General features: G+C 32.8%; 1 long non-coding RNA gene across 1 annotated transcript; it reads left to right on the top strand.

Annotated features, from left to right (window-relative positions):
* The first annotated feature begins 3513 nt into the window (after nt 1–3513).
* On the top strand, nt 3514–7602 carry LOC127699089 (uncharacterized). Its single transcript, XR_007981067.1, has 2 exons — nt 3514–3609; nt 6719–7602. It is a non-coding gene; the product is annotated as an uncharacterized LOC127699089 (long non-coding RNA).
* The last annotated feature ends 285 nt before the right edge of the window (nt 7603–7887 follow it).

Below are 7887 nucleotides of genomic sequence, written 5' to 3'. Positions count from 1 at the left end.
CAACAACAGGTTTTCTGATTTGTCTGAAAATTTAACGGCAGGTAGATCTTGACCTGATGAACAATTCTACAACTGTCAGATTTGCTCTAAATGCTTTGGTTTCAGAGATAATAGCCAAAATCTTCTTTTACCCCAATGTTATATTTTTAGCCATGGCGGCCATCCTGGTTGGCGGGCCGGGTCATCGGACACATTTTTTAAACTAGATACCCCAATGATTATTGTGGCCAAGTTTGGTTAAATTTGGCCCAGTAGTTTCAGAAGAGAAGATTTTTGTAAAAGTTAACGATGACGGACGACGACGGACGACGAACGCCAAGTGATGAGAAAAGCTCACTTGTACTTTTGGGCCAGGTGAGCTAAAAAACTAAGTTAAGTAAAAAACAATCTATAAATCTTCTGATTAAAAAAAATCTGTTCAAAGATACCAGGCTTATATAAAAAAAAAATTGAAGACCATTTAGAAATACAGAAAACATAGCAAGTGATAGGTTTTTACCCTTGTCGTACCTTGAATAACCGAATGGGGGCCTCGGTGGCCGAGTGGTCTAAATAGTTGAACTACTATATCACTAGCTTGTCAACACTGAGATTGTGAGTTCGAATCCTGCACGTGACAAGTGCGCTCGACTCCAATCTTAATTTACTGGAATTTTCAGTTTTCCTACCGAATGTCGGTTTTTCTCTCTTGGCACTCCGGCTTCCTCCACTTATAAAAACTGACCGCCACAAAATACCACAATAGAACTGAAAGTGTCGTTAACATCGATTAATCAATCAATTTAAACGAATGTGTAAACCAATTTCAAGTTGTTTTTAAACACATGACGACTACTTGTAGTTTGTAGTGTTTTGATTTATCACCCACAAAGATTTACTCATTATCACCTCTCTTCTATTCTTATTATCACTTCATAACCAAACCTATTTGTGACATTCGTAGGTGTAAATTATACCCTAGAAAATGGCAATTAATTTTACTGCCATGTCAACATCCGGTCCACCTTCGTTCATAACAGCTAGTTTATAATCAGGTACTTTAGTTTTCTTAATTTTCACATTTCTGGCAAGATGTCAGATAAGGACGCACTACAAATAAATGTTTTGAATTGTACATAGAATTAATAAAGATTGCATAAATACAGCAATAGCTCTACAATGAAGAGTTACTTGGTATATAGTGTGTTGTACTCACTCCCTATCTGCAACATGTATAGCAGTTTATCAGAATTACCAATCTGGCGAGTAATATCTTATCAGCATTACCAATCTAAAGCGAATAACAGCATTATCTTAACAATTTATCACAATTATCTATCTAGCAATTGTAACAATGCATCAGCATTATCAATATACGAGAAGTTACAATGCATCAGCATTACCAATCTACGAGAAGTAACAATGCATCAGCGTTGTCAATCTATGAGAAGCAACAATGCATCAGCATTATCAATTTACGAGAAGTAACAGTTTATCAACATTATCAATCTACGAGAAGTAACAGTTTATCAACATTCTCAATCTACGAGAAGTAACAGTTTATCAACATTATCAATCTACGAGAAGTAACAGTGTATCAGCATAATCAATCTACGAGAAGTAACGGTTTATTAACATTATCAATCTACGAGAAGTAACAGTATATCAACATTATCAATCTACGAGAAGTAAGAGTTTAACAACATTATCAATCTACGAGAAGTAAAAGTTAACAACATTATCAATATAGCAAGTGGAACAATTCATCAGCATTATCAATTTAGCAAGTGGAATAATTCATCAGCATTATCAATCTAGCAAGTCGAACAATTCATCAGCATTATCAATCTAGCGGGAGTTATCAGCATTGATATCAATCAAACAGCATTACCAAAAACAGCGGCAATTACATCAATCCATCAGTGGTCAGATTATAATAGCAATGCCAATAAACGGCGTACACATCAATCCAGCAGTGGTAACTATCTAACAGCATTATCAATTCAGCTGCGGTAAAATTAGTCCACCCAGTAATGCTTACTATCCATCAGTATAATACATCTAGCAGTGGTATCACCAATCCACCCAGCAGTGTTTACTATTTATCAACACTATCAATCTAGCGGCGGTTACATCAATCCATCCAGCAGTGGGTACTATTTATCAACACTATCAATCTAGCGGAGATAACATCAATCCAGCAGTGGTAACTATCTGATATCATTACCAATCTAGAGGCGGTATTATCAATCCAACAGTGGTTTTTATCTAACACCATTACAAATCCAGCTGCGGTAACATCAATCCATCCAGCAGTGGTAACTATCTATCGTCATTACTAATTCAGCGATGGTAATATCAGTCCATCCAGCAGTGGTAACAATCTATCAGCATGACTGATTCAGCGGTGGTAACATCAATTTATCCAGCAGTGGTAACAATCTATCAGAATGACCAATTCAGCGGTGGTAACATCAATTTATCCAGCAGTTGTAACAACCTATCAGAATGACTAATTCAGCGATGACAACATCAATCAAATGAGTTTTGAACAACCTGTCGGTATGCCTTCGACAAACGTTGCTCTGAACAATCATTTTAAGTTTTCGATTTGTATTTTTATTGCATTTTTTGTTACAATACACATCTTTTATAACAGAAAAAAATGTAAGTTTTTGGATCGAGTCATTTTCCTTTCCTAAATCCTATAAATAATATTTGTAACATACTTTTAAATTAGTGTGTTTATGATACATGATACAATTGTTAACTGCAAAACAACTAAGTTGGTATTTTGCTTTAAAAACCTCTTATGGGTAAAAGTGAAATTGAAATGTATGCATCAAAAGTACTACAATTCATTATCAATTTAAATCAAAATAACAATATTTCATTTTAGATTTAATATATCCAATAACTGGAATACGAACAGTTTTCTCACTTTCTTTAATAGTTTCCATAGGAACAAATTGCGTAGATGACATCTTAAAAGCTCTATTTTCACACTTTCCGGTTATTGTGAAGATTTCTTCAGAACTGGGGACACCTTAAGAAACCCGCGAGATCTTTAAGCAACTTGATACGGTAAGGAACATTAATAATAATATCACATATGAAACGTTATCGTTTCCTAGAAGTTGAATATAAATACATTAAAGTAAGGACATGTTATATTTCAATGTAAATCATTAAGTAAAAATGTTCAAAAGTAGAGTGTCGCACTTTTCTTTACTGATTTTTTTTCTAGTCTATGAATTTAATTCTATACAGATTGAATTTATTTGAAGAATTTCAGTCTGATATTTGACGACACTTGGAAATAGTTATGTATGCAGATAGATATATTGTGCAATGACAATTTGAATGATGTGACAAACATATTCGAGTGCAAAAGTGGAAGGAAGGATTCGAGTAATTTGCACAAACCTACTGAAGGTTGTAATTGTCCAATAAATATTCAAACGGCAAATCATAAAATAATTCTAACTTTATAAATTGAAATTAAGTGTTTTCCTTTTTGTTGGTATTTATAATTGATGTTTAATGGACTATTTTCAGTATATCGCCTGTGATGAATGGTATACGGTGTACTAACATGATGTTTCTTATATGGACAAGTCTTATACAAATGTAAGTACATTCATTTCTTAAATGTTTGAATTTGTATGTACAGTAATGTTTTGTTTTGCCTTATTTCTAAGCTAAATGTGGGGGGTTTATTTTGTGTTTGTTTTGGATTTTTTGGGTTTTTGCTTTATCTGGCTTATGTTTTGATTGTTTTTATCTTTTTTCCTTTTGCTTTATTTTCATTGTTTTTTTTTGTGAATATTTTTCTTTTTTTTATTTTAGTTGAACAGACTATTTTCTGAAATGTCTCTGATTTTCAACATTTAAAAAACAAAGACCCGTTTAAAACATTATTGAACTAAATACATTTCAGCAATCTTTGAACTATTAATTTTACCAAATTCAGACCGACATCACTCAACCTTTCATTTCCGAATTAATATTATCTCTGGTATCTATGACGAGTTTATTCAGAACGTTTCAGAACGGTGATTGTTTGATTTGGATATTTGAGATTCTCATGGGAATCCTTTCGTTACATGTGAATTCGAAATACTACAGATATATCATATGAATGAAAATAATGCATTTTTCTATTTAGTTATATATATATCCTTACTCACTATGACGTGTACATAGTGAGGCTTTAGATTTCAATGAATGAACCATTGTATAAATGAAACCTTATTAAGTCTGGGATTCGTTACCACAAATTACAATAAGAAATTACTATACTCTTTAATAGTTACAAAAAATTGGTTTGAAAGTTATGCAGTACCTGTGATTCTAACAGTTGCGTGTATGTTCTTAATAGGTCTCGTAAAAAAGATATGATCCATATAAACTATTTCTTAACCTTTGATATACTCATTCTGTAGGGTTACCAATAAAAACAACACGTTATAAATTTCGTGCGTCCCAAGTGCTTTTCTGGATTTACCTTCATAAGAAATGCTCAATCCTAAACATTTGAAAGCCAGGGATGTATAAATACGACTATAACTAAAAGGGACACAATGAATGGAATCCCAAAATACTTAGTCTTGGTGCATTGCATTTGCACAAATTTGTATTTCATTTAAAAAAAAAATTAGTATCGACAATAAAATATGTTGAAAGTGAGCGCCAAAAAAATTATAATTTTTCGCCAAAAACCACATGTCTTTTACGCCAAAACAAAATATTATATTTGCGCCAATAATACAGGTAAATAGTATGAATATAAATTATCATAGATTGATATATGTCATTTTCCATATCTGCCCTGTTATTATCCCGAGATCTTGATATTTGTCGCAGGTAACCGGGCAGATATGTAAATGATATGTCTAAGCCTATTTATGGCTTATTTGTGTGCATCAGTATTAATTTATTACATGTGAATTCGAAATACTACAGATATATCATATGAATGAAAATAATGCATTTCTCTATTTAGTTCATATTATGATTTACTTGTATTAAGCTCTGCCATTCGCCAGAATTGCATTTGACTCCCTGTCACACATCACGGGGATGTAGAAGTAGAATGTCGAGCTTGATATGACCGGTTTATTTGCTCTTCAACACCGTATTTGATTTGTTCCAGTGAGTCTTATGTGGACGCAAGGCTCGTTAAGAGTACCAAATTATTGACCAGTATCTTTGATATGTTTTACTGATAAATGGAGCTGCTTTTCTGTTAAAGTCCCTGACTCAAGTTTTAAATATCAATGACTTTTCAAATATGGAATATTTTTTTCAGTATTTTCTTTGATATTAAAATGACTTTAATTGTTTCAGTTTTTTTTTATGTGCAGTCATCATTTAGATTGTTTTAATAATATTTTTTGCCGAATTTATTTGATAAATGGACTTAGATTTTGAGACGAAGAACAGCAACAAAAGCGCTGTACCTTTGCTTTTTGTGTGTCTTTTGCTGTACATGTACTGATTTTGTGTCATGGGTGGATACCCCATATCCTTTGTTTTTCTATTAGCGTTTGGCAGTTAAACTGACAACTGCAGTCGTAGGCGATATATAGGGTTCCACGGAACCCGTTACGAATTTTTATACGCCCGTCAAAATTTTGACGGGACGTTTTATGGTATACAAATGTCGTCTGTCCGTCTGTCCGTCTGTCCGTCTGTCCGTCCGTCCGTCCGTCCGTCTGTCCGTCTGTCTGTCCGGCGTAAACATGTCGCACCGTAACTTGAGAACGACTTATCCAAATTTCATGAAACTAAACATAGTTGTTTCTTATGATGGTCAAACGATCTGTATACTTTTTGGTGAAAATAAGATTAAAACTTTTTGAGTTACGGGACTTAGTAACTAAAACAGGTGTGTGTGTTTTTTTTTTCACATGTCGCGCCGCATCTCAAAAACAATTTATGATTATTGCTTAAAACTTTACACACTTCTTAGTTATATTAATCTTAAGATCTGTATACTTTTTGGTGATGATTCAAAATTTTATTTTAGAGATATTGAGTATTTTGTTAAAAAAGGGGTGGGGTTTTTCACATGTCACGCCGTATCTCAAAAACAGTTTATGATTATTGCTTAAAACTTTACACACTTAATAGTTATATTAATATTAAGTTCTGTACACTTTTTGGTGATGATTCAAAATTTCATTTTTGAGTTATTGAGTATTTTGTAAAAAAAAAAAGGGGGAGGGGTTTTTCACATGTCACGCCGTATCTCAAAAACGATTTATGATTATTGCTTAAAATTTTACACACTTCTTAGTTATATTAATCTAAAGATCTGTATACTTTTTGGTTTTGATTCAAAATTTTATTTTTGATATATTGATATTTTTTTTTAAAAAGGGGGGTTTTCACATGTCGCGCCGTATCTCAAAAACGATTTATGATTACTGCTTAAAATTTTACACACTTCTTAGTTATATTAATCTTAAGATCTTTATACGTTTTGGTTTTGATTCAAAATTTTATTTCAGAGATATTGAGTTTTTTGTAAAAAAAGGGGGTTTTCGCATATCAGGCCGTATTTCAGAAACTATTTATGAATATTGCATAAAAATTCACACACAAGGCGACGGGCGTATCATGCGCTCATGGCGCAGCTGTTTATTATCTGTGCGATCAATATTTTTCTTTTATATTTGGCAACATTCAATCCCTTAATTCATTAAGTATTTTAGTTATCCTTTTCTTTGTTTAGGGTTGTTTTCGGAAAAGATACGTCTTATACAGGCAAACCTGGAATGACAAATGACTTGTTGTCTGAATACTATTTACCACACATTTATGAAACAGACGACGATAGGGTCGCTGACCAAGCAGACGCCACAGACGATATTTCGCACCAATTATCAGAACAGTTTAAACACTTCTTCAAGACGTACTATCAATCCAATGCAGACCAAATAGCAGATAAAGCAGTAACTCCGATAGGCAAGCTTTCTAACAATGTTCATGATAGTAACAGTTATGGCATTGACCAAGATGTCAACATGAGGGAAAATGGACAACATGACAATTCGAAAAATGAAATCCCTGAAGGAATGAGCCTTAACAATACAGATGAAATGAACGGTACATTTAATATACCCCTCATGTTTGGAGATAAAAATGATGAATTGGAAGATGAATTATTTCAAAGGTACAGAAGGTCAGCTAACAATAGATACAGTGAGCGTTACAGAAGCATTGCTGATATCCTTGGAAGACTACGGAGAGTCTATGGATTACCAACGCAAAGGAGGGGATTTCTTGATCCCATAGCCTCACATCTGATTGGATGATGAAGCAGATTGGAGCACTTAAATTGCATTAACGTTCTGCAGCTAAATACAATATAATGTGATGTTGTAATATTCTTATTCAGTATTTTAATTAAACAGTATATTTGAGAAATAAATAATTTAGGTACAAAGAATATCTTTTGCATTTATGGAATTAAAAATTAATGAATTATAAATAAAACTCTACAACTACATTGATACGTAATCAATTCTGTTTGATGGCCTTTTTTGTAAAAATATTTTTTCTATGACCTTGTGTAAAAAGTATATACTTATGATATAAATGGTGTTTCTGCTTTGAGTTCTAACGTGTTTTGTTTGTGATTGGTTTCTACGATGTCAGTCTTTCGATTACAAATCCACCTTGGTATCTTCAACGTTTTCTTTCTGTTTACATTAGGATTAAGAATAGCATTTTATTTTATAAAGTCAGCATTAGAAAGCAACCTGTTGTATTATACTGAAAATACAATTTTAAGAAGAAAAAAAAACAATGAAACAAAACCAGACGTAGAATAACATCGGATAAAGGAAAAATCACGAAAAGTATCATCTTTACAAATCTGAATTGTACGGAAGCGTATTA

This window comes from Mytilus californianus, unplaced genomic scaffold, assembly GCF_021869535.1.
Source record: "Mytilus californianus isolate M0D057914Y unplaced genomic scaffold, xbMytCali1.0.p SCAF_4, whole genome shotgun sequence".
In the NCBI taxonomy this organism is placed as follows: domain Eukaryota; kingdom Metazoa; phylum Mollusca; class Bivalvia; order Mytilida; family Mytilidae; genus Mytilus; species Mytilus californianus.
Note: the sequence above shows the minus strand (reverse complement) of the source record. Positions and strands in the feature narration are given on the sequence as shown.